General features: G+C 37.2%; 2 protein-coding genes across 4 annotated transcripts in view; one reads left to right on the plus strand and one right to left on the minus strand.

Moving 5' to 3' along the window:
- LRRN3 (leucine rich repeat neuronal 3) overlaps positions 1–15009 on the minus strand; it is a 45450-nt gene extending 30441 nt beyond the window's left edge. The window contains exon 1 of the mRNA XM_075209023.1: positions 14629–15009. The gene's annotated coding sequence lies outside the window, so the exon portion shown is untranslated. The remainder of the gene's footprint in view (positions 1–14628) is intronic.
- IMMP2L (inner mitochondrial membrane peptidase subunit 2) overlaps positions 1–27279 on the plus strand; it is a 906113-nt gene that overhangs the window by 420200 nt on the left and 458634 nt on the right. The gene's annotated exons all lie outside the window — the stretch shown is intronic.

The following is a 27279-nucleotide window of genomic DNA, read 5'->3' on the forward strand; positions in this document are numbered from 1 at the left end:
AGTAGACTCCAAAGACTAACTGTTCATCACCATGTAGGCTGCCCAATAGTGATCCTATAACTATCAATCTCCATTATATTTAAAATTATTTTTATTGCTTATTATAGTCATACTGGTCAAACTTGTCTTACAGGGGCAGATCTATACTACTTCACTTAACCCAGCACCCAGATGCTCAGATGACCTTAACTGTCACTCAAAATCTCTTTCATTTCCGGCAATATAGATTCTACTTTCCTGCAATGAAAGGGATTTACTAGTAATATGCTCTGTTGCCAATAGAGTGCTGCTCTGTCTACTTTTCATTGCTGGGAAAGTATAACCTACATTCCTGGCAATGGAAGGATTTGAGAGGATCGCTGTACTTCTTACACTAAGCACTGTCTGTTGCCAAATGCATGTAGTAACAAAACGGTGTGATGAGTGCTCAAGCCCCCTTGGATTCTCCGCTTTGTCAAAAGGGAAGGCATAGGAAAGTGCAGGGTGCATGTTTGGACATTTCTTAAAGTGGTGTGTCTTCAGTATGAAAGTGGGCAGAATTGGAACAACCTATGGCCAATTAGATCCTTATAGTGTTCAGAGTGGCATGTGATTGGTGTGTCAGTCTTGTAGGAGCCTGTCATCTGTCTTCTCATGTGGCTATGTTGGTCAGGATAGGGTTTCATGTCACAGGGCCATATCATTATGTCAGGAGGGGAACAGAGACTGAGAGATTGTGGTTAGGAATCCCAGCATATCCAACTGAGTAGTGGTCTGATCCTGGTGAAGAAAACTGTGGTGTCAAAAACCACTTTATATGCAACAAAGTTCATACAGCTAGCTTGTTATAACTGACGCCAAGGTGTATTAGTTGGATCAATTTAACACTTTTGTCATGGAAAAAAAATTGAACTAGCTAGAAAAGGATTATATAGACTATTGTTCTACAGTACTAAGCATACTGTAGTTTACTGCTATTAGCCGCTTAAATGAATCAATTTGTTAAAATAATAGTACCATTTGACTAAAACTTCTGCCAAGTGTATAAAAACCTGTTAATATGCAGGACCCCCACAAGAGGTACCCACAACCTTGAAAAGTGCTAAATATATATTACCACAGTACTGTGTGAATAGGATACTTGTATTTAATTACCTATTTCTTCCTAGCATACTGCACAATTATGCTTCTCTAGTTTCATGATCACAACTTTGGGGTATTGATTTGTCACTTGAGTGTTTATAGTTAAATTCAATATATCTGCATCTATATAAAACTGAAAATCCATTTTAGTAATCATTATACATGCTCATTTACATATTAAAACCGACATATGGAGCAACGTTTATAGCAATGAAATGTTTACCATTAAGTGGAGAATCCATATCTTGAGATTACTTTGGTTGTTCCCTCTATGTCCTAGCGCCCAGTTAATTTAAGAAGTCTCCTATTCTTTGTGTGTGTGTATATATGTAGATGTTTATATGTGGGTTTTTCGTAAAAAAAAAATGTCCTTCTATTTTTTACATAATTGAGAACCAAGCCAACACTTTTTTACATAACACACATGGTTGCATACAAGTATTGCAACAAAACTCCATTACCTCAACTATAAAAAAGTTATAATGGCATAACATGCCATTATAACATATTTTATAGATAGATGATTTGTAAACTTACATGAAAGGAAGGCAGTAGTATAGTGAAGTTTTAATGAGATGGACTCCAAGTTGTATATTTACTATGTGGTGGTTCTCTAGAACCACCGATTCCCGGCGCTTTGAAGTCATTTTTTTTAAGAACGACACTTTTATTAAAGACAAAGCCCATCAGGTTTTGCATCATACAGCTTCTAGGAAGGAGAGAGGTTACCTGAAAGCAAATTTCTCCATGTAATAAAACTGTATATCCAGTTACATTTATATAAAGACCTCTTGCCAGAAGCTTTTTAATCTAAGAAAGTAGAAATTGTTGGTCTAGCAGCCATGAAAGCATTATAATAATGCATGCATATCCATTGTTTTAGTGCATTGAAAATACAGAGTGCAATTTATGGTTATGAGGAATGATGCAGGTCTTATTATATCATGTTGAAAGGCTATTTGTATAAAAATGTCCCTTGACTAAGGTTGGTGGACTAGTCTGTCCATGATCTTGACCCAAAACAATGAACGACAAAATTGGCCAAGTGTATTACCGTATTTCCCCATGTATAAGACGCACCTTTTTCCCCAAAATTTTGGGTCTAAAACTGAGTGCGTCTTATACAGGGGTAGTAGCACTTACCCTGTCAGATGACTCCTCTGTCTGGTACAGTCTTCTCTCTGCCTGATCCTGATGCTGGAAACCCGATTAAGGTCCTCTCTGCGATGTCCGGATGTCCTTTCAGGACCTTGACAAGGTCCTGAAAGGCATTCTTTCAGGACCTTGAGGTCCTGAAAGGATTGTTAAGGTCCTGAAAAGACATCCAGACATCGCAGAGAGGACCTTAACCGGGTTTCCAGCATCAGGATCAGACAAAGAGAAGACAGAAGACTTTACCGGACAGAGGAAACATCTGTCAGGGTAAGTCAGAATTCACTATAGCATTGTCTCTCCTCTGTATAAGCTGCACAAATACTCTGTGAAAAAATTGAGGATAATGTTTATCCTCAATTTTTTCACATGATTTATATAGGTGCGTCTTATACAGGGGAGCATCCTATACATGGGGAAATACGGTATGTACTTTATGAGAATACAAATGAGAATGTTTGTTTGTCTTCATTACTAACATATGCATTTTGAATCCAAAATGTATGGCTTTGCTTTTGGATCTCTGTAGTTATTGTCACATTCATCTTATACAATCAATATACAAAACATTGTCTTGCTTTAGCCAATACACAACTAAAAATATGACAACAGTCAATGTTTGGCAAACTGGGCTGTCGGGAAATGCACTAGAAGGGAGGAGCACACCAGTATAATTTGTATCCTTAATAGATATTACAAATATTGATCAGTATTTATGCAGTATAATAATTATACAATGAACATTACACACAGCCTCATTGTATAGTTTTTTTGTATTATTATTTTTAAGACCGGGATGGAACAGTGCGTTACAGGGCCTCATAATAAAATTTGGGTAGGGCCTGGTGATGCCTGTCTAGTCTCCCGGGTGCCCTGCTCTGCTCTCAAAGACAGCCTCTTTAGAGCATGCGCAATCCGGCCCATGTACCGGCTCAAAAGAGGCTTCTGTCTCTACAAGAGCCTTTTACACCACTCATGTGTCTTTGCTGATACTGTGATACTGACCCTCAGAGCTGTATTGGTGATTTTCCAACTAAACATTTTTTATTGCAGCCACAGAGAGGGACAGAGGAAGCTATGATGATAGTAACTGCAAATCTACACTGTAGATACAATGTTAACACCAACACAATAAAACATTTAGACAAATGGTAATGCACTATATACCATGTATTATAAGATCTCAACTTCGCTTACGGTTTCCTTTAAGTTCTACCTTACCATTTATGTTGCTATAAAGCTGTCAGTCTCTCATCCATATCAAATGTAAAAGAGAAATCGATTAGCAAGTACAGCCAGAAAAAAGGAATATAATGCAGACGATATTTAAAGGTTAGCTCGTGCTCTAGAACTTCACTCCTTTGTGGTTTATTATGACTATCTTATACATTAAAGATTTCTACCATCCAGTATCATACCAATTTTATTTCAATTATGCTTTGACTACATCTGTAATATTAATAGATTTGTGTGATAAATGGGTTGAAAATACATTTTGGAAATTCTGTTTAGCATGGCAATTGCAAAAATGCCGGTAATAATAGTATTATACAGTGTTTTAATGCTTTAAGATTCCATTTTTGTCGCCTGACATTTTATTATTGTTGGCTAGCAGCACAGAGAAAGTTCAACAATAATTGAAGCGATACAGATGAAATACCAAAGAAAATTATTACAATTTTTGTCCCATAGTTGCCTGCCGTGGTTGTTGTGATTGTTTGTCTTCCTACATTTTGTATTTTTGCTACATTGTATATTAATATTGATGCTATAAAACATTTAGCTATGCCCATTTTTTACTTTTGGCAAATGTATAGTCTAGTGTGTATCCCAATTATAGTAATAAAATTATATAAAGTTGTAGAGGATCACTCACATTTTTATTAAGTTAATTAACCTTGGTCTCTCTTTGCGGAATATAAAAGACAGTCTATCTGTAAATGTGAACTGTTTTGTTTGTGCTGTAGACAAGGTCACTCATCATGCAAGGGCTAACAAGATTCTTGTTTCGTATGTTCCGAGTGTATTGCCTTCAATTAATTAAGTTTCACATAGGGAAACAAGTTTGAAAACCAGCAATGTGACCAAATGGAATGGGGCCTATTTACAGTAAAGTGTGATTCTTGGCTTTGAAAAACACTAATAAAATGTAAAGTACTTACAAATGTAGACCTAATAAAGCTATCATTCCTACGATTGTACAAAAAGTTAGGCAAACACCCCAAAGCCAACTTTGCATGTAACTTATATTGTATGCTAGCAAAACAGAGACCAAAATATTGGAATCTGACAGCTCAGTATCCAAAGGCACATCACCTTCAATAAAAGAGTGTGCATTGCTTTAAATAGTTAATTTGATTAATAATTACCTAATTTGATCTAATTCTAGCAGGTATGCAATTCTAAATCAAGCATACTCACCTAGTTGGATCAAAGAACTCACCAATTCATCACAGTTAGCACACTACAATAATTCACCTAAGGTTTATTTACAACGCATGTATTTACAGTCGGAACTTGGAAACAGTGTTTACAATTTGGTCAAAAAATCAGCAGAAAGATGAACAATTTCACTTTATAACACAATAACTTTATTTTTCATTAGTCATGTTGACCAGCCATGAATAATTACACAAACACAATGATTAGATCATCAGACCAAACTCTTCAACCTTGCCTTATTAAGATTGTGAGTGCCTGTCATCTGTGGGTATTTCTTCTTTCTAGTAATTAAAACAATACTAGACAATCACTCCAGTGTTCTAATAATAATTTTACTAGTTTATTGGGCTTATTTGTAATTTATTACAGACTAATGGAGAGTTTTATTATGATAGTCACTACTCTCTTAGTGGCCAGGGTCAAATGCAAATATATTCCACTCCTTTTTACATCGGAGTTAAATTTAAGTTCAATATTCAGATACTATGTAGCAACATATGTTCACTTTTATTCATTTTCTTACTTTGGAAATAAATATCCTTTAATAAACTGGCCAACAATTGTCATGTTAGCATCAAAGGTATTTGGCTTTAAGAAATGTGACATATGTCTTATTAGTTCATAGTCACATACTGAAGTCCCACTCTTTAAAGAAAAAAAGAACACAGATTGAATAATCCCATCAATTCTACAGGGCAAAATGTAAGTATTCCTACAATTGGATACTTTTTTTTTTTTTTTAGACATCACTAGCCCATAATGTCAGCACGCCAAGGTGAGCTTGTAAGTGGTGAATGACTTTAGCAGATTAGCAGAAAGCCCCAAGGAAAACGTTAATATGCTGTGCCTATTATAAGGCATGTTCAAAGCAGCTGTTGTATGCTTGCTCAAGTGGTTTGTGCATGACAGCTTTTATTTTTTTTAAAGCAAAGAGCAAAAATATATGGACATCCAACTGTAGGTTTCTTTCTCAAAGCTAATCAGATAGATAGAAGAGATGCAAATATTCCCATAGTAATCAAAGTAATAAAGCCTGCAAGAATAGCACTCATTTCGTTATATCAATAATTAAATCTAGTGGGAATTTTAGTAAGGATTATGTGCTGTTTAAATGAGTATTACAGCTAGTGCACATTGCTTTGGAGACTTATGTTCCTATATGTCAAGAGTTAACACGTAAGTCTCTTTGGATCTTGAAAATACAATGTCTGCAAGATCTGTGCTTACAAACTCACATTAGTGCTTATAACAACATTGGAGGTAATGTTGTTTTTTGCTAACATTTGTATACATTTTATATAAAATCACAATTACAGAGGATCTCTGTTAGCACTCATTGCATGACATGGGGGTGTATGTACATATCCTTACACTGTCTATCAAGAGAGGATTGAAAATTGTCTGCATTTCAATCAGCTGCCCACAACACATTATGTTAATACACATTTGGTTAATATTAAATGTTTTTGACTGAATTTAAGATTTATTGGCTAACAGCCTTGCTCAGTCTTCTACATTAACTTTACTATACAAAAATTCTAGTGGGAACAATCATTTTAGATGGGATTTGTGCCCTTGAGCCTTTGCATGTCCAAGCCTACTTCCTTCTCGTATAATATATGTTTCAGAAGCATATGCATCACCCAACTAACTCTACATAGGACACAGCTCTTAATCACTCAGTTTAGTCACTATCCACAGACATATATTACATATAGATAAATTGGTTCTGTGCTTGTCAGGCAGCTGTTCGTGCCTTCTTTGAAGTATAAATGTGTAGTATCTGGCCTACATTTTTTATACTCGTGTTAAAAAAAAATATAAGACAGTCGCATGCTTAAATTTTCTTTAAAATGAATATTTATCTAGTATTGTCTAAACAGCTATACAGCACACATACTCCATAAAGTTATGTTGCATGGCATTAAATACAACAAAGAAAAAAAATATTTACTCATGCATATTAATTGCACTACATTATTATTTCATTCATTTATCTGTGTTCGTGATGAATGCAAAACAAAGACTTCTTATTGTGTGTGTGTCTGTGTGTATATATATATATATATATATATATATATATATATATATATAATATCTCACACTCAGTCTATTAGTCTGTGGTCTTCCTCCCAAAGCATATTATAACCTATTGGAAATTGTAAAATAATGCAATAATTCTCAGGAACACAGGGCCTGGGCCAAGCTTAGGGCCCTTTGTGACTCAGTTGAAAGTTTAGAATATTTTTATATAACAAGGGATAGGCCTAGGAAGGATTTGCACGTGTACTACTTGGGCCATTCTTCCTCTGCACCAGGTCCATAAAATAATGCAGAGAACTTGGTGTTCTGTAGTGAAAGTCATAAGAATTCTAAAACAAAATGTGTGAGTCACAGTAATCATCAGTGTTGAGTAAGCCTGAGGCTCGATCTAGTTACCAATGAATCAGAGTACAGGAATAATTCTTACACACAATGCATAGGACCTTCCACCTCTGCATTTCTGATCACACTTCACTCATTGTCCCACTACACTTTTTAGTTTTTTAATATGACACATTGTAGACTTCCTTTCTGTCCATGTTGGTTTTAGTAACATCATTTAACACACTGCCCCAGAGGTGTAGTTTAACTAATGGCTCTAGACTTATTGATTTGGATCTCTTTCAGAAGAAATGAGAGACAAATACATAATGTCAGAAGATATGATTGATTGCGGAGAGCTTTGTTCAATATGCTGAGATCTGTAGACAACAACATACACATAATTGATTAAATAAATGTATTTTAATTATGCCAACTTCAACACGGTTGTTCTGTATGTATGTAAAGATCAGAATTGGTATTATTCTTAGTATGTTATAAGAATTAAATATAGAATATAAAGTATAGTGAGATCAGATATGGCTCCATGTAATGGGCAGCATTCTGCATTCTTCATGCAACAAAGTATTGTGAAACACTTTAATGTGAATACTGAATGATGTTTGTTGAATTGGTTTTTGGGCTGTTGACATATATTTTTGTTTTTAATTATGTTGTTATGTGTCATTAAATCTTTATTTACCAATAATTCTGATATATATTAACTTATTACATGTCCAATGTTTTGGACTTTTTATTTTTATATCTTTAGAAATTCCTTATGATCATGTTTTGGTATTATAGAATGACCCAATTTCTGGATGAAAAAGTCATAAATCCAACTTTAAGGACATTAGATTTGAGACATATGAGAAAATGAATAATTGAGGGACTAGTGTTGAGATGGCCCCATTATATTGCTGAAGAGATTTATCACAGTTATAGTCAATCAGTATAGTTGGGCCATCTTCAAGTAAAGTACTCGGGACACCTATGAAATCGTCTTCCAAAACTTTCAAGTGTGACAATTAATAGTTTGCTGTGTCATCATGTCTACTTTTTAGGTGTGCTTTGACAAAGGTAGGAGCAGCCTTTACACTTGCCCAAGATTCTGCCAGTATGTACTTAGAAAATGCCCCACCCACTTTGTCCCACTTGTAGATTACAATATATTCCCATCTTTGTGTTTTTGAATATTTTTTTGTGAGCATATACATCTTTTAGTAGTTTGTTGTAGAGTAGCTCTTTAGAATATTGCATGGCTTATTGTGAAAGTTTTTCATTAAGGTCATAAAAGTCCATGAAGGCAAAGTACCTCAATATGAGGAATAATTCATTAAATTTTTTTTTTTGCTATAATCAGTCCTTGAGTTTATATTATTTCAGAATTTTGTTTTAGGTAATGGTATAAGGGCCCTAGGTAAGATATCGGTTTGCCCCCCCCCCAGTAGCCCCTCACACTACACATTTTAGTGCCCTTGGTGAGAGAGACCACTGGCGCCCCCCCCCCCCCCCCCAATCTTCATGGGTGTAGATGCTGCCTCCCGATGGCGGTGCATTACCAAAGGAAACGTCGCCATCCTACTCTGGGTTCGTGCCTTTTACAAGTGCTATACAGTTCGCTGGACTGACTCAGGCATATGCCTATACCCGTACACCCACAACTGATATTAAATTAACAGCACCCATGTCTATTAATTAGTGAGTGAACACTTGAAGCCACCCTACCCTCCATCAGTCCTAAAATTGATTGAATAGCATTCACAGTTAAAAAATATGCATATTTCCTCCCACCAACCAGACATTAAATTAATAGCATTCCCAAGTCCTATTTCCTCCAACCAGACCGAATATCAAGCTATTAGCATACACATTTTCAACACATTTAATAAAGGCTATTAATGCTATTACAGACATTACCTCCTATTGACTATATATATATATATATATATATATACATATATATATATATATATATATATATATATATATATATCTGTAAACTATTATTTAACTATATACCTTATCGCTGATACACTAGCTCAGCACATATTTTGTCACATTCTAAATTTTAATTTTACTGTCTAGATAGAATTATTACCAAAGTGTCACTTAAGGTATATTCTGTATAGACAATATTTGCACAGACGTTGTTGGCAGTAATGCCTCCCATGTTACAGTGTTTATAGACTATTGGAGAGCAGCAATGCAGTCACTCATTCTTGGCTTTTCCATATCACAAAGTAATATCTGCCCCTCTAGCATTGAGTGAAGACATGCCACGGACTACATTGTACAGTCACAATCCAGAAAAGCTGTGATAACGTGGCTGATATGTGATAAGAAGTCCGTCACTGTGTGTCGTATGAATTTGTACTCTCCATTCACCACACCTCAATGTCAGACAGAAATCTTGCACCTTTGGATGGGTGTGTTACAAATTTGTCTAAAGGCAGATAATCCAGTGATTTGCTGTGAAAAATAAAAAGTTCATGTCTGATGAATTGTATCATTTTTTCAAACTTCTCTGGGTTCTACAGATCTCTTTAATGTATTTTTAAGTGATGTATTTTATGCAGAATCAGCAAAGTACAACAATGGGCTTCATTTAGTAACATGGAACAATGAGGTACAGCAACAGAAAGCAACTAATCACATGTCTGCTAGTGTAGTGATGCTAAGGATAGCTAATATCTGAATTTGATAAAAGAATCAATAAGGATTGTCAGCTATCATATCACCATACCCTTTTATGGTGTATTTTTTCTCTGTTTTTTGTTTGTTTTTTTAAAAGTGAATGCTTCACTTTATACGTTATTTCTGCCTCAGTACCCTTTTCCCCGTCCCCCTCCCTCGCTTCCTCCGCTCCCCCTTCAATTCTCTGGACTTACCTTGGGACTCTTCTCAGCGCTGCCCCTTCCTGGCTCTTCTTTACTGACAGCTTCATGACATCCTCAGCGAAGCTGCAGTGAGCAGAGAGCCGGACATAGTAACAGTCTCTGTTTTGACAACAGGCAGGTGCTGCTCCAGGAGGGATTTGGTTTGGGCATATAGTGGGCGGGCCGTGGCGCCCCCATGGTCTTGTGGGAGGGAGGGAGATGACCAGCCACACTAGCCCCTTCCCTGACTCGCGCGCGGGGGGGTGGGGGCGCGAGTCGGGGGAGGGGCAGATTTTTTTATTTATTTTTTATTTCCTCTTGTCCCCCCCAGCTGGGCCCCCGAGAGCCGCTAGGCCCTAGGCAGGTGCCTAGGTTGCCTAGCGGTAAATCCGGCCCTGGTATAAATTAGTTGTACAATAAACAAATATATTGTAGTAGGACTATGATTTTAAATTTGCCTTATATTTATAGCTATAGTGTATCATTTTAATTATATATTCCACTGGGCATAAAATGTTTTACATAGTTAAGTTTCAGAAGTGTTAGAACTAAAATAATGACATATTTATGTACATAGTGTAACATTCATACTCTATTGATGCATAGGTATGTGTATAGTGTGTATGAAGTTAATGACTGTAGACAACTGTTTGTATAGGGGATAAAATATCATAAGATTTAAATGTAAGAACAATATAAGGACACACTATTTAACATAATTAGGGTGTTCTATGCCTATCCTGATCACCAAGCTAGTCCTGGAACACCAAGCGGTTTTAAAATATCATTGCAATATGTTATTTTTGTATTTTATTTTATTTTTGTTCGGGGTCCACTGCAATTGTGCTACTAATACAGAACCAATCCATATTTTAGTTTCTTTTAACCCCTTTAAGATGATAAATTTATGTATAACAAATCATTTTTTTTTATTCAAGAGAGTGTGTTTGGTTAATGGACAGTTTGTTTCTTAACATTATTAAACAGGCTGCATATTCTAAGTTCGATTTTGTATTTTATTTAAAAATGGTAAAAAAAAAACAATCAATGCTAATCAAACAGAATTTACATTTCTCGCTTTTATATAATACTAGTCCAGAATTCCTGAATAGAACATCTGAACTAAATCAAAATAAAATGTGTACTAAGAGAAATGTACAGGACTGTAAGCTCTCCAAACATCCACGATTCCTTTGTAAGTGAAATATCCAATGTCAATGTTGCCTTTCTGTATATATAACGAAAAGGCAGTTTTTTGTATCACTTCCATAATACTCATATTTCTGTTTTTCAAATCAAATGCAGATTTATGAAAAAGGCTTATACAGACAACAGTTTCCAGTTAAAATTACAAACATACAGTAAAAGCTGTGTTGTATTTTTGGAAATCTGGATTATAGCATTATGTTTTTTCTTACATGTATGTTCTTGAACTTTAAAATAACCCCTTTGACCTAAAGGAGCAGGAGACCTAAGATCTAGCAAGAGTGACTGTCAAGGAATTGAACTGCATATTCATAAGAGTTTTAGCTGTGTGCTAAAATGTATAGAATCATTTTAATTGGCTATTTCAGTGAAGAGGTACATAACAAATGCAATGTCAACCAATTAGAATATGAAGTGGTTTTCCATTAAAAGCAAAGAAAGATTTATCAGGAAGGGTATTTTTGCATTTTGTGTTTGCCAGGATGCTGATCACGTTAATGTATTATATGTGTTCTTCTGAGCTTGTGTAAATCCATTTGTAGATTAAAACAGAATGTTTTTGCCTTTTCGATCATATCAAGCTCTGTTTTTAATTGTTCTTCAGGAATATAAAGAAATCATAAATATTCATAATAACCTATTGTGTCATCTATGTAAGTAGTCAGATGGCATTTGATGCAAATTGACAGTTCAGATGACCACTGGAATCCGTGAGCACTGAGCCTACTGAAACCTACAGTATTTAGTTAACTGCACGTGTGTGTCTCGTCGCTGACTTGAACTATATGACAAAGTAAATCTTTGTTGACTGCAGAAATTCTGATTATGTCTTGTTTTATTGTCTGGGACATAATAGTGGATGTATGGAAACCTGGCGTGCTATTGTGAATATAACATCACATCAGGAATATGCTGTTCTAGAAAGAAAAGATCATTCTATGGTGTTTAGGGCATATTTATAATACTTAAGAAAATATATATTGAATGTTGATAATTTTAAGAGATTAAAGGCTGGGAAAACTCAGTGCAGTGTGTTTCTGCTGGGTTGTTCAGTGTTAATGTGGTAGGTTTTGTTTACATTATATTCCCATCATATTATCTGATTGAATGGAGATGTACATTTTACTATATTAAACTAGATCAGGGTACATTGAGGCATCAGGCATTGTACATATGATTAGTAGGACAGATGTATTGTGTATATATTTAGGTATAAGCAATGGGCTAAGACTGCTGCTGTTTAGAATAAATACCATATAATGCAGCTTTACCAAATTCATGTTTTACCACGTTTAATCTGTTGATAGTAAAAAAAAAAGTCTATTGGTTGTACCATAATACACATTTGCTGTATGTATGCTATGATCATTGATATACTGCCAGAACCATAATGTTTTTCCTTCGGTCTGGATATATCGAGGTAGCATTATTCTTATTTGCTCTTCCTGGCATATGTCCAGTTTCTAATTACATTGTGTCATCCAATTCTTACTCAGTCAATAAATTAACATATATCACTTCTCTACTTTCCCAATCCCAGAAAAGTGAAGTAATTGACAGCAAATGTTGTGTTGTGGTAAATATGTAAACAGTGTGTAAACGCTCCATTTACTTTTTGCAAGCATCTAAACTATGAGTTTAGATGTTGTGTTTAATTTATCTATACATGCAAGTGAATGCTATAAATATTCATCTGCTTATGTAACGTATTTATATATTTATAGATAGCACTCGTGCCTATGTAGGAGAGATAAAGTACTATATAAAAATGTTTTATATGGCAACCAAAATGTAATTTATTATATACTAAATATTTAGATGAGAAAAGGAAACAAACATTGCCTTAAGGAGCAAGAATCAGTTTTTTTGGCAACTGTACCTTAAGTTAAACCACTCTGATTTTGCACATTTTTAACACGTAGTTGACATACAAGTCACTTTGGCAAATAGGCAAATATGGAACATGTCATAACATTATTTGGTTTAGATTGAATAATTTATTATATGAGCTTTGGCAAAAATCAGCCTGAGGAAAATGAAGGGGTTCCAATGTTTTTCTGTATATAGCCTTTTTTTTATTTTTTATTTAATGTTTAGAAATTGCACTCCTGAAATCACAAAGGTTGTTTGTGTAGCAGCTCACGGCAGAATCCTTTATGATTAAGATATTATCTGGAAATTTCATGCACTGACATATTAGTTGCCAAATCATCTGCATTGTTAGAGGTCTGTCCATGCACACAGTGTGGTTCTGCACAGTGATGGATTTGTAGTATGTGAATGTGCGTGGGTGACACTTCTTTTTTATATATTACATTACTTAGCAAGCTTATGCTGGTAATAACTCTTAATGGGCAGTTATAGAAGCAAACTCTAAGAGACCAGCAGCAGGTTATATCTGGCTTACATCAGTCAATATGAGGATGAAAGAATCAAACCTACTTTATGCCATGTAAAATACAGCTTCACAAACATGTTAAATAACAAACAAATCCTGATAAATATTTATTAATAGATAAGATAGTGTAAAATAATCCCAAACCTCTTTGGTAGCTCTGGCCCAGTGTATCAGAATAGACTATATTAACACCCCGTAATACCAGCCACTGATACTATTCTGGGAATTTGTGCTTGCCATGCAAGACTAATATGTGTATTTCCTTTCAAGTAAACCATATCTCTGAGCATGCTGCCTCTCCCAAAGGGGCTTCTGACTTGAGGCTTCTCTGCTGTCTTGCCCAATCCCAAGTGTTGGAGGGGGAACACACTGCATGTTCATTAAACATTATCTTCAGATTTGTACTCCACCTTTTATAGCTAAAACTATATGTTCAAATCAGCCCACCGCATAATGACATTTGAGTTGAAAAGGACAACAAAGCAATTGGTATGGAAAATACTAAAACTATCCTTAAAAGCTTCACTGCTGTGAGTCCGATAATTGCTTTAGGAGATTAGGACTTCTCTGGGTAATTTAAATAATTATTTTTTTTTCATTCAACATGCGTCAATCAGAGCTGCATTAGCAAACAGCTATTCACACTGTCTCTTCAGACCGGCAAGAGGATATGTTTTAAGGGAAGTCATTTAGCACAATCCCTAAGATGTAGCCTGGCAGAAATCCAATAGCTTTGTGTGTGATATGCTCATTCAGGCAGCGGGATCTCAGCCTTTACATTCTTGAATACACTGAACATGGCTAAACAACCCCTCTTATACATTGTTCTAATGCTTCTGTATCAGAGATCATCAATTGGTTTCTTTCATATTCACCTCTAGGACTTTACTATGGTAAAGCAAACACAGTTTTGTAACATAAAATAAAATATATTTATTCATATATATATATATAGGTTTGTTATTGATGATTTTGTTTGATTTGTGTTTCTTTCAAACACACATGAAGGAAAATGCAATCATAAAACAAGCATGTGGTAACAATATATATTATTTAACAACTCACCCGCCAAGAACAGTGTTCATCCTCTGTAAATTCCTCAGTTTAGACTGCAGTACACACACACTGAAACCTTGGTGTAAATAGGAGGATATCTAGTTGTCTGCACATGCACATATCCTACAACGTGAACAGAGCTGCTTGCCTCTTGCTAAGATCCTTCATAGCTGCCAGTGCTTTGTTTCTCTGTGGCTGATGCTGACAATCCAATACAGAGATGCTGCTTGTGTAGACTCTTCCTCTTCTCCTCCTTTCTATGGTGCTGGTGGTTAGTTCTGCATCATTCACCCTATCACTTGTCACACTGACATGGTGCTGCCTGCTCAGCGATCATTAATAACTGAACACCCTCCACTCCCCAGAGAGGAGCCAATAGCTTCAGAGTGCCAAGATACAGTACTCACAGCTGCTCTAGTCTGGTTGGCTGAAACAACATGCCTATTATATGACATTGCTGCTTAGGTATAAATACATGAAACCAGCCTTTTCTCCCCACTACTTTTAGGAGACGGACACATTTGTTGCTTGCATGTCCTGCTACAGTTTTTACATTATTGTGTTTAAATTACCAGGGATACAAAATGTAAAATTATAAAATCTATAAACACAAAAGAACCAATGTATTGTATAAACAAATGCTAACATATTAAAAAGCAACATAATGCAGCCCACCAAAAACTTTGTTATGCTGATGATCAAACACGTTCTGTTAGATAAATGGAGCTTAACATTAGAGCTAATAATGTAGTGCATTATTGGTATTATTATTATTAATTATAATAATAATAATGTTCAGTAGACAGCTCCAGGTTTTAATATATATATTAGAAGGAATTCCAAGTAAATGGTAATATATATTTCTAAAATATAGAAACATATACGGTCTAGCAATTAGGAGAACTTGTTGCTTTGTGGTTTATATAATAGAGCTTTTGAGCATTATTATAGAAGTATTTTTTTTATCTGCAACTCCAAAATAATCACCACTCCATGAAGGGCAAGCTTAAAGTTTAACAGTTGTAAAGTGAATACCCATGGAAAAGATTGATACTTTTGTGTTACTAGTCAGTACTGAAATAAATATGCAAAATAATGGTTTCTTACAAAGAATTGGCAGAGAGTTTGTTTTCCTGCAGAATTCATACTGCACAACTGTGTCTCTAAATAAGTTCTGTATACATAAATTGAGTATATAACTATAATATCTATGACTTTCATTCCGGAACCAAGACCTGCCATGGAACTGGGAGAGCTGGCTGTGTGTCCTGCTATGCAAATAAGAGATACCTGCTGGGTGCCCCCAACCCATACTTGTCTACTCTCCCAAATCTCAAGGAGTCCTCTCGGAAGAACAGAATCTCTCTAGGATCCCTGGAGGGGGGGGGGGCTTAATGATGTAATTTGCATCATTAAGCCCCACCTCCTACAGTGAAATGCTGTAAATCCAGGGCCATCTTAACATTATGGGCCCCCGGGCAAAGCAGTGCACCGGGGCCCCTACATATATATATACATAGATATGGATGTATAGAGATACAGATATAGATATAGATATAGATATAGATAGATGTGCTTGCTCAGTGACTCTTGAAGGTTTTTTTGCAGGTTTTTTCTTTTGCAGGATTATTTATTCTAATTAAGAGCCGTGCCTATGGGGCTCCCTTGCCAGTGGGGCCCCCGGGCACCTGCCCATTGTGCCCAATGGAAAAGATGGCCCTGTGTAAATCGTGACCAGGGGCAGGGCTGAAGATGGTGTTATTGTGCCCCCTTCTCTCCCACACTTGCCAGCTGACCTCACCTCCAGGATCTCCTGGAGGGGAGACTGCAAAATTTGGCAAGCGTTCTTTATCCTTGTGTAGATTCTGGAAAGGAAGTCAGAGATAAGCTTTTATTTTGTTAAATAATGTATGCAGCACTTATTTAGTTCCTGCTTTGGTACTTTTAATAATACTACACTATAAGTGCCCACAGCTGATTTTGTAAAGTGGGCTGTGACGGCTTTTGAACTTTTGAGGAGGGGCAGCTATTTTTGGAAACTATGGACAAAGTTAATTTTTTTCTATTATCCTCTCCCCTCTCACCTTCTTCGTTCTTCCCTCTCCCCCACTTCCCGCTCCTGCTTTGCTTACCATTTCTATGTATCCCTCTCTAATGACATCTTCCCCTTATACTGCAAACAAGCTCTTGTCTCGGTCATTATCAAAAAAATGAATCCTGGCCTCTCCTCCCTCTTTAGATACCGGCCCATCTTTCTCCTGCCCTTTGCCTCTAAAATAGTTGAGCGGCTTGTCTACAATCATCTCACCAGCTACCTCTTCAACAACACCTTCGTTGAACCTCTCCAATTTGGTTTTTGCCACCTCCACTCTACAGAAGCTGCCTTGACCAAAGTCATGAATGATCTTCTTTCAGCCAAATCCAGGAGCCACTTCCCTCTGCTTATCCTCCAGGACCTCGTTTTGGACTTTGACTCCATGGATCACCCTCTCCTATTGCACACCCTTCACACCATTGGCTTTTTAGACACTGTCCTCTTGTGGTTCACCTGCGACCTTTCCAACTACTCTTTCTCTGTTTCTACCTCTGGTTACTCCTTCCTGTAGGAGTCCGTTAGGTTTCTGTCTTTGGACCTCTGCTCTATTCTCTGCACACCTCCCACTGTACACTACAGTTCGTTCGACCACCAGTATCACCTCTATTCCGTTGACCCCCCAACTTTACCTTTCTTTACCTGACCTTCCTCCTCTTTGATCTATACTTAACATTGCAGCAAGTCTTATCTTCCTCTCTCGCCAATCTGCATCTGCCTCCCCTCTCTGCCAATCCTTGCACTGGCTGCCCTTACCCTACGAAATCCTTTATTATTAGTATTATTATTATTATTATTTATTATCATAGATTTGTAAGGCACCACAGTGCTCTGCAGCGCTGTGCAGTAGGGAACAGGACATGCATTAAACAAGGACATACGAGGCAGACAAAATAAATGCAGACAAGAAAACAAAGGGTATGGAGGACCCTGCTCATTAGAGAGCTTACAATCTAAGTGCAAGTGGGCACAGCTGAAACAAAAGCAGTGAATGTGGCTTAGAGTGGAGATTGGGAGAGCTGTGAGGCTGAATTAGTGTGAACAGTATCATCAGGGATAAGGTAAGCTTTAAAAAAATGAGTTTTTAGAGACTGTTTAAAGATGTGAATCCCATGGGAAAGCCTGATTGGGCATGATGGGGAATTCCATAAGGGGGAGTAGCACTCCTATCCCGTATGTACAAAGCTCTCATCAATTTCACTGTTCCCTACATCTCCAACCTCATCTTCATACATACTCCTCCCCGTGCTCTCAGTTCAGCCTATGAGTCGTCTCTCCTCCCCTCTGTTAACCATGTCTTACTGTTGCATACAAGATTTCTCCTGCACTGCGTTCCAGTACCTCAGTACTGGAACGTTATCAAACTGTCTTCTAGCCTACAAAGCTTCAAACACTCCTTGAAAACCCACCTGTTCATTAAAGCCTACCATTGCATTATTTAACTATCCCCTACATAGTACACCTCACTTTCTTTCATCCTCCATCTCACCCACTTTTACTTCAACGCCACCTTTCTGATCTCTAGATCCTGTTGAACTGACCCAATGTGTTGATGATATGTCTGCCCGTTTCCCTTTAGATTGTAAGCTCTTAGGCGCAAGGCCCTGTTACTCTTCTTTTCCTTACAAATGACTTCTGCTCAGCAGCTCCATTTTGCACCCTCTCATTGGGCTTTCTGCTCCAGACTCAATGCTTTTATTGTCATAGCACCTCTTTCAATGACTCTGATCCTGTTAGCTGTGCCCTCGGTCTTGGGCAAAGGTTTCAGCCCATTTAGGCTATTATTATAGTTGTATGCTTCCGGTTTTGTCCTGTATTACCATGTTCTATTTTGTTGTTTGCTTTTTGTATGGCACTGGGGACCATTTGTGATGTCCTATAAATAAGGGATAATAATAATCTGTTTTAATTACAGGAAAAACATTGTAAACAAAATCTATATATTTATAATTTCTATTTAATATATAAGTATTAATTTATATCTACATAGATATATATTGTATATTTCTCCTATATGTCTGCAAATATATCAGCCTTGCAATTGTACTGCATTATTTTATTTATTAAACAATTACCTATATGGTAAAAACATATACGAGACATTGCATTTTTATTACAGTGGTAGGAGCATGAAAAAGTGAATGTCTTTGTTACACTGAATTTTGCAAAGATTACTGTGAAACATAAAGATAACAGAAGTCTCTGAAGGTGATCCAATGCAGCAGGTTTCCGCAACCATTTTGAAGCTATAGCAGGTGACACCTACGGTTATATTTTAGTGCCATGCTGAAGTCATGGTTTTGAAACTCATTTCACATTTAGTAAATATATATTCCTAAGAGATTTATTTTTGTGGTAAAGTCTGACTGAAATTCTGTTTGGCTAGGTCACGCAAGATGAAAAGATTCTTCTTCCATTTGACAGATGATTCAGATTTCTTTGTAGAAGAAAGTTTAATTGTTGCTAGTTATTAAAAGCACAGTTCTGCATAAAAACTACACACCGTAAATTGAGTTGTTAAGTTCATGCCAATGCCAAGAATAACATTGTTAATGATAATTGTCATGAAATATGACATGTGACATGAATGATGTCATAGATGGCATTGCATACAACATTTTCAAATATATATTTCAGATATAGACTGAGATTGTAATAGGGATCTAATTAAAATTATTATTTAACAAAAATGGAGTGTTTACATGCATTATTATACTTTATACTTTGTAGTTTATGCAGCCTGTGGATTCCCAGTTGTTGTCCAATTACAAGGCCCAGCATGGAGAACCTGAGGTTACCTAAGCCAATATACAGAGGGATGAACAGGCCTGGCCAATCTGTGGCTTTCCAGGTGTAATAGTACAAGCCCCAGCATGCTCTGCCAGCAGAAAGCCAGCTGATAGCTTGTAGTGTATGCTGGGAATTGTAGTTTTACAACAACTGGAGAGCAACCCCTCCTGGTGCCAGAGGGGTCTGGCTAAGGTGCTTGGCCCCATACTGATCCTGCTATTTCCCTGAATTTTTTCTTGAAAAGTCACCTTACTAATATTCCCCCATATGCCAATCGTCCTACATTATTCGTTATTGTTTTCTGTAAATAGGTTATATTGAAATGATCACTTAAACGGCAACTAAACGCATTTGTTTTAGAACTGGAAACCACCTTTCTGCTGTTTTAATGAACATGGCTGATACATTACACTTCTTATAATTCTTGTCTGATACTGTGGCTGGTAAATCACTGATATGAAGAAATAAAGCTGCAAACCAAGGGGCTTTATACAGGTCATTTATTATATCTCGATTATCGAGGAAATATTAGAAAAAATATGAAAACTTGCCTTTAGACTCCACCCTTTGTTGGAACCACAAACTATAGTCCTACATGTATTTATTCTGGGATTGGCATTGTTTTGTAACAACATATGGATACTTATAGGTTTGGTCTACTTATGATGCCAAGTTAAAGAGTGTATGTGTGTTTTGTTACATCTCTCCATGATAGAAAGCGCAATATTTTTAAATATTTGAAATCTGCTATGTAACGATGCACTGTCCTTGACAAAGAACAAAGGACTGCATTGCCTGCCAACCGCAAAGGTTGCAGAGCTACATCCAGATGTGTTATGCTTTCAATCAAGATTTTGTGGATGAGTCAAGATTTTGGCAGTTAAAACCAGACAATTTTTGTATTTTATAAAAGTAAAGGTTAGGGAATGCATATAGAGTAGTTGTGCTTTAGCTTATGTGTATCGATTTTTATAGTGAATAAAAAGGGTGATAAAAATTGCAGCTGTTAAAACTGTTAATCTAAGTCTGAATATGTAGTATATGTACCCTCATCATCATCACCATCATCACCATTTATTTATATAGCGCCTCTAATTCCGCAGTGCTGTACAGTGACCTCAATCACATCAGTCCCTGCCCCATTGGAGCTTACAGTCTAAATTCCCTAACATACACAGACAGACAGACAGAGACAGACTAGGGTCAATTTTGATAGCAGCCAATTAACCTACTAGTATGTTTTTGGAGTGTGGGAGGAAACCGGAGCTCCTGGAGGAAACCCACGCAAACATGGGGATAACATACAAACTCCACAGAGATAAGGCCATGGTTGGGAATTGAACTCATGACCCCAGCGCTGTGAGGCAGAAGTGCAAACCACTAAGCCACCGTGCTACCCTCGTATCTTTCCCTTACCCACACTTTCCTTTTCTTTATGATACCTTCCCCTTACTTAAAAACTCAATAAATACTATTATGTTAAAACAAAACAAACGAAAAAAACCTCTTAATCCATAACACTGGCAAATGTCACTTGAGCATGTAGCAAATGACAACCTGTTCTTAAACAGTTAATAGTTTTTCACAGGTTCCTCACACAGTAGTGGATTTTTTTTAAATTTATGTACTTGGTTTGTTTATTTAAATTCCTTCAATGATAACATTATTGGGTGTAAAATAAGTGTATATTACAATGGTTTCTAACCTCTCTGTATGCTAGAGAATTCAGCCAACCTGTATCAATTGAGTTTGAAAAGGAAGTAGTTACTCACCCTCCTTCCTTTTATTATTCAACACTACAGAACTTGGCAGGCAGCCAGGACTATTGTTAAGCTGGCCTCACATTCTCAATTATACACACTGCATCTTCTATCAGACAGAAAACAAGGTCTGTAAAGGGTCTCAAAATTTAGAAAATAATCTTGGACCGCCATGTAGCATTAAATTTGCTCACTCTGTAAAAGTCATCATTTGCTTCCTGTTAAGTGCCATTATAAGATAAAAGAAATAAAGGATCCTAATTTTACAAATTGTGTTACTCTAGGTGCCTTTGGAATGCTGGAAAAAATAAAATTTCCAAGTACTAGATTTCTAATGGAAGAAACCTGGATTCTTTGGAAAGTTTCTGCCAGAAAAAAATATAGGGTACATAAATGGCAGTTGTTTTTTTTAATTATTATTAGCAAGATTTCAATGCTCTGCATAGAGAAACTTAGACAAACTAATATGTTCAATTGTTGCCTTGTAGCCAAATGCCTTGTACTAATTATTTAACATGCATTTTCAAAGCATATTAAACGTGCTTTGAAACTGAGGGGGGAATACAATTCCCTCATGGATGAAACTCTTCAGGATATTTTGTTCCTAAAACATTGAAGGGGCGAGCAAAAATCAACAATGTTTTATGTACTGTAATATCTGGAAATAGGCACATCCGCACATTGTGCAAGGGTCCTATGGGACCTCACTCTGAATACAATCGCTCCCTGATAGTCCGAAAAAAATAATTTTAAGTGAATTGATGCACATGCTTTTTATTACTATTATCTTTTATGTGTAAGGCAGGGCCGGACTGGGACTAAAAATCAGCCCTGGCATTTAAAGCACACAGGCCCACCTCTGTTGACGAGCAGGAAAAAAAATGCGTGCCGCAGCGCATTTGCGGTGTAGCTACATTATGTTGGGGGCATGGTCAAAATGGTGCGTTGATACATACATTATAATAAAACATTACATTTATCAGGCCCTCCCCATCCACATTACATCACCCCCCCAGACACATTATGACACCCCTAGCCCACTGTACTTATCTATGCTTCTAATGCTGCTGACATTCCTGTAGAGTGAGCAGGGAAGCTCTTAGTCTCACGAGATTAATAAATCTTGTGAAACTTAGAGCTCCTCGGCTTGCTCTGCAGTCTGTGTCCTTCCCTGGACTGGGAGCACAGATTCTTCCTGCTGACCAGAACTGGATTAAGGCTCGTGGGGGCCCGGGCACTTAAGTGAGGAGGGCTCCTATGATGTAATTTGGCTATTAGACACATTTTTGACAAATAAACAGGCAGTACTGTGTGCACTACTGTTAGGTGCAACCATTTCTGCCTTAACAAGCAGTACAGTGTGAAGCAGGACATATCTCCCAACTGTTCTTGTAGTCAGACCAAATCCTGACTAAGCGGGATAGTCACCCACCAAATTCAGAGCAGTTGGCAGACTGTCCTGGTCTCTCCTACCTGTCTTGTCATGGTCACCACGTGTGGCTGCTGGTGTCTTTATATCAGTTGCTGCTTGTCTGGGTCCTGGAATGTTGGATGCCCTATTTAGAGAAATAAAATTAGTAGAAATTTAGCCCCGGTGTTAAATCAATATAGCATCCACTTTTAAAATTAGGCCTCACTGCAGCCACAACATTAAAATACTTGTATTCACATTTGATAAATACATTTATTACCCTCCAACTAGCCCTGACATTAAATAGTATTCCCATTTAATAAATAAAACTATTTCCCTGTCTCCAAACAACTCTAGCAAGAAATTAAATAGCATTTACGTTTAAAAAATATATCCATTTCCCACAACCACCCCAGGCATTAACTCATAATCACATTTAATAAATAGACCTCATTTTCCCCAAACAGCCCCACATTCAATTAATAGCTCCTAAACCACGACAGCATTAAATTAAAAATCCAATCACCCCGTCTTAAATTGTTAGGCCCCACTATTAAATTGCCCCACCATCACCCCACAAATAAAATAACACCCAATAATTAGCCCCTACCTGCAATTCACCATTAGATTAATAGCCTACCTCCCACATTATATTAAGACCCTCCCCCCTCACACATTATAGTCATACACCGGCCCCCACACACACACATTATAGTCATACACTGGCCCCCCCACACACATTATAGTCATACACCGGCCCCCACACATACACACACATTATGGTCATACACCGGCCCCCACACACATACAGTAGTCATACCCTGTCACACACATACACACACTATAGTCATACCCTGTCACACACCCAAAACATACTATAGATACCGTGTCGCACACACAAAACATACTATAGATACCGTGTCACACACACAAAACATACTATACATACCCTGTCACACACACAAAACATACTATAGATAACCTGTCACACACATACACACACTATAGTCATACTCTGTCACACACCCAAAACATACTATAGATACCGTGTTACACACACAAAACATACTATAGATACCGTGTCACACACACAAAACATACTATACATACCCTGTCACACACACAAAACATACTATAGATACCCTGTCACACACACAAAACATACTATAGATACCCTGTCACACACACAAAACATACTATAGATACCCTGTCACACACACAAAACATACTATACATACCCTGTCACACACACAAAACATACTATACATACCCTGTCACACACACAAAACATACTATACATACCCTGTCACACACACAAAACATACTATACATATCCTGTCACACACAGAAAACCTACCAGAGATCCCCTGTCACACAAACTACCCCCCCCCTTACCTTGTGCGCTCCGCGGCGCACTCTGTAGTCTCTTCTATCACATGGGACGGCACCTATCACATGGTGCACGTCCCATGTGACACTCATCGGCAGAACCATTCAGCTGAGGGGAGGAGGAGGAGACGCGCGGCCACACCAGGAAGTAAGTGTAGGACCGACCCCATCGCTCAGCGCACAGACTGTCATGCCGAATTCCGGAATGACAGTCTGTGCGCTGAGCGATGGGGCCGGCCAGCTAGCAACCGGCCCATCTGGCCATCGGCCCTTCTGGCATTTGCCAGAAGAGCCAGATGGCCAGTCCGGCCCTGGTGTAAGGTGTTATAAGGGTTACGCAGTGCCGTGCTTCGTGCTTAGTGGGTTAGAACATACAACAAATGACAAAATTAAATAAATACAAAAAAACTAATTTACAACCTACAAAATTTACATAATAAAATACGAAGAGAGAGGGCCCACATTCTAGAAGGGATGGGCGAACACAGAGAGGATGAAACTGAGGGCGGGAGCAGAGTTTGGGGATGTAGGGGAGGGCTGCTAGGCTTAATGAAGAGAGGAGGTTTAAGGGCAAGTTTGAAGGCTTGGAGACTAGTAGATAGTCTAATTGGGTGTTGGAGCTCATTCCAGAGGTTGAGAGCAGCGCCGGAGCAATCCTGAACGTGGGAGTGGGAAGAGGTAAACGGTGAGCTGGTGAGGCAGTGGTCATTGGTAGAGCAGTGGGCAAGAGAGAGTTTGGCATTTGTAGATGAGGGTAAGGAATTTAAATTGGATTCTGTAGCAGGGAGCCAGTGTAGCTAATAGCAGAAAAAGGTGGCAGAGGTAGAGCTTTTTCATAACCATTCAGTTTGGGTCAGGTTTGATGTTGCCTAAAGAGCTCAGAAGTATCAACAATTGGCAAAACACAATGTAGTTAGTATGGAAAGGCTCATATACATGCATAGCAAACTATGCTGTACTTGAACTTTGAAATCCGTTAATGAATTGCTTCTAAAGCTTTCTTTACCCAAAGGTAGCTAAAAATGCATAAAAATGCTTTAAAAACTTATATGAATTGAAAAAAGAAATTGGATACTGGTGATTTTTCTAGGACCCACTGATAACAGTTATGAATCTATTTCCAAATTCAAGAGCTTATCTTCTAATATAGCCCATAAAACCAGAGCTGTGTGTGAGCTGGAGGACCAATAAGTGGCCACAGTCACAGAGATTATGACTTCTGATTGGTGTCCTTCTGCTCACACACCCACTCTTCAGAAATTAGTGAACTTCAATGTTTTGCCTGTTATATGGTAATGCACCTTTAAGAAGATAATTTGAGTCGAATGTTGCAATCAAATGTGTGTGTAAGATATCATTCCCACAATCCTCATTTGTCGTCTGTGTGGTCTACTCAAACAATGAGCATAGCTGTCCATGCTAGCAAAGAGCAAATGGATCATCTAGAAAGTTATTGTATTGTAATTTGAAGATGGGCAGAAATTTGAGTTGGAAGCATAAATGGGTGAAATAGCAACAATTATTTTTTTGACCACTTAACACAAAATATACATAGAGAGTGGCTGAGGCAGAAGAAAATTGTTTTTGTGGCAGAGCCTAGTAGAAGTCCTAGCCTGAGCCAATTAACATAATCTGAAGCAAGCAGTTAATGCAAAACATCAAAAAATATGAATGCATTAAAGCACGTCTATAAAGAGAAGTCTGATGTTTGGTTGAAGTCATTGTTGTTGAAGTATTGTATGTTTCAACATTTCTGATCAATTGCTACCTTTGGGGATCTATATATCATTTGTAGCTAGTGGGCGGCACTAAAAATCATTTTGTATTGCTGCATACAGCACGGATACAAAATGTCCTGCCACTGGTATTTTGAAGCCCCGTCCTAAGATGGCATTAGTTTTTAAAGGCTGGCGGTGAATAGCAAGGTAAATAAAGTTTTTAAACTTTGGAGTTATATTTTTATTTTTTAATGACTTTTCTATTTTTACATTTTGAATTATTTAAAAGTCTGGGCCATCAGTCCCACTATATGTGCGTAAACAGACTATCCGGTCAAACATGCACACATCTCTGGGGACTGGTCCAGCAAAGCGGTAAGGAAAGCCTTACCGCTCACGGCCAATAACGCTGGGTGGTGGAGTATCAGTCAGCTGCCATGACGATATTTTATTAATAAATTACGGAAATAATTGATTTCCTATTGTTGCTATAAACAGCTATAGCAAAACAGCCTTATCAATGCAAATATAAATTGGCCCCATAGTCTTCAAACAGATATTACCACTGTATATGCATAAAACATAAAAACAAATCAGTTAAACTACTTAATATAATCAGATGTATTATTTGGTCAGGTTCAGGACTGTAACCAGTCAATATTCCAGCTCTAAATTCAACAATCTTTATCAACTTTAACCTTGTGTCACACCTTGTTACCTACTTTCACACTTTTGTTCTGTAATTATGGACTCTCTTCACATTAATGATCTCATTGATTGATATTTTTCTTTCTGTCTGTAAACAAGTAGTTTTCCAATTCTGTGTATTGATCTTTCTCCTGTAAACACACCTATACTTAGATTCCCATTTAAGACACACAATTTGTAGTTTACATACACTGTCCATTACACCATATTAATGCTTTAGGCTAAAGCAATATGTATTGTATATAAGGATTGGAGTACGATTGTCTTTTTCAAACCTGCTCCTAAAAAAATCTAATTTTGTTTAATGACTGTTGTAGTATGAATTCATTGTTTGTGCATTATTTATTGCTCCATTCATACTGGACTAAACTATATAGATCTATTGTATCTAATGAGAAGACAGACTGCATGTTAATTAAGAGGACTGCTGTTGTTTTCTCGAGTCTTAAAGTGAAACCATGTTTGATTATTGAACAGTGCAATTGATGTTCATTTGGTTGTACATCAAACACTAATCCGACCTTATTGAACAATTTAGGATTGGATCCCTATTTAGGCTAGCCCATATTAAAAAAATAGATAAACTACAAGGCCTGCAGGTTCTTTATTCCTGTGCACTTTATCTGATTTTGCATATTCTCTATTGAATAACTACAACCAATTATTCATGTATGCTATATAAACAGACCCTTTTTCTATTACTGAAGTTTATAGACCATTTATTTATTTTAATTTTGTGTGTCTGATGGAGTGTTCAGTCTTCTCCAATTTCCCTTGTAGTGGGGTGAGTGC

This window comes from Mixophyes fleayi, chromosome 4, assembly GCF_038048845.1.
Source record: "Mixophyes fleayi isolate aMixFle1 chromosome 4, aMixFle1.hap1, whole genome shotgun sequence".
NCBI lineage: Eukaryota > Metazoa > Chordata > Amphibia > Anura > Limnodynastidae > Mixophyes > Mixophyes fleayi.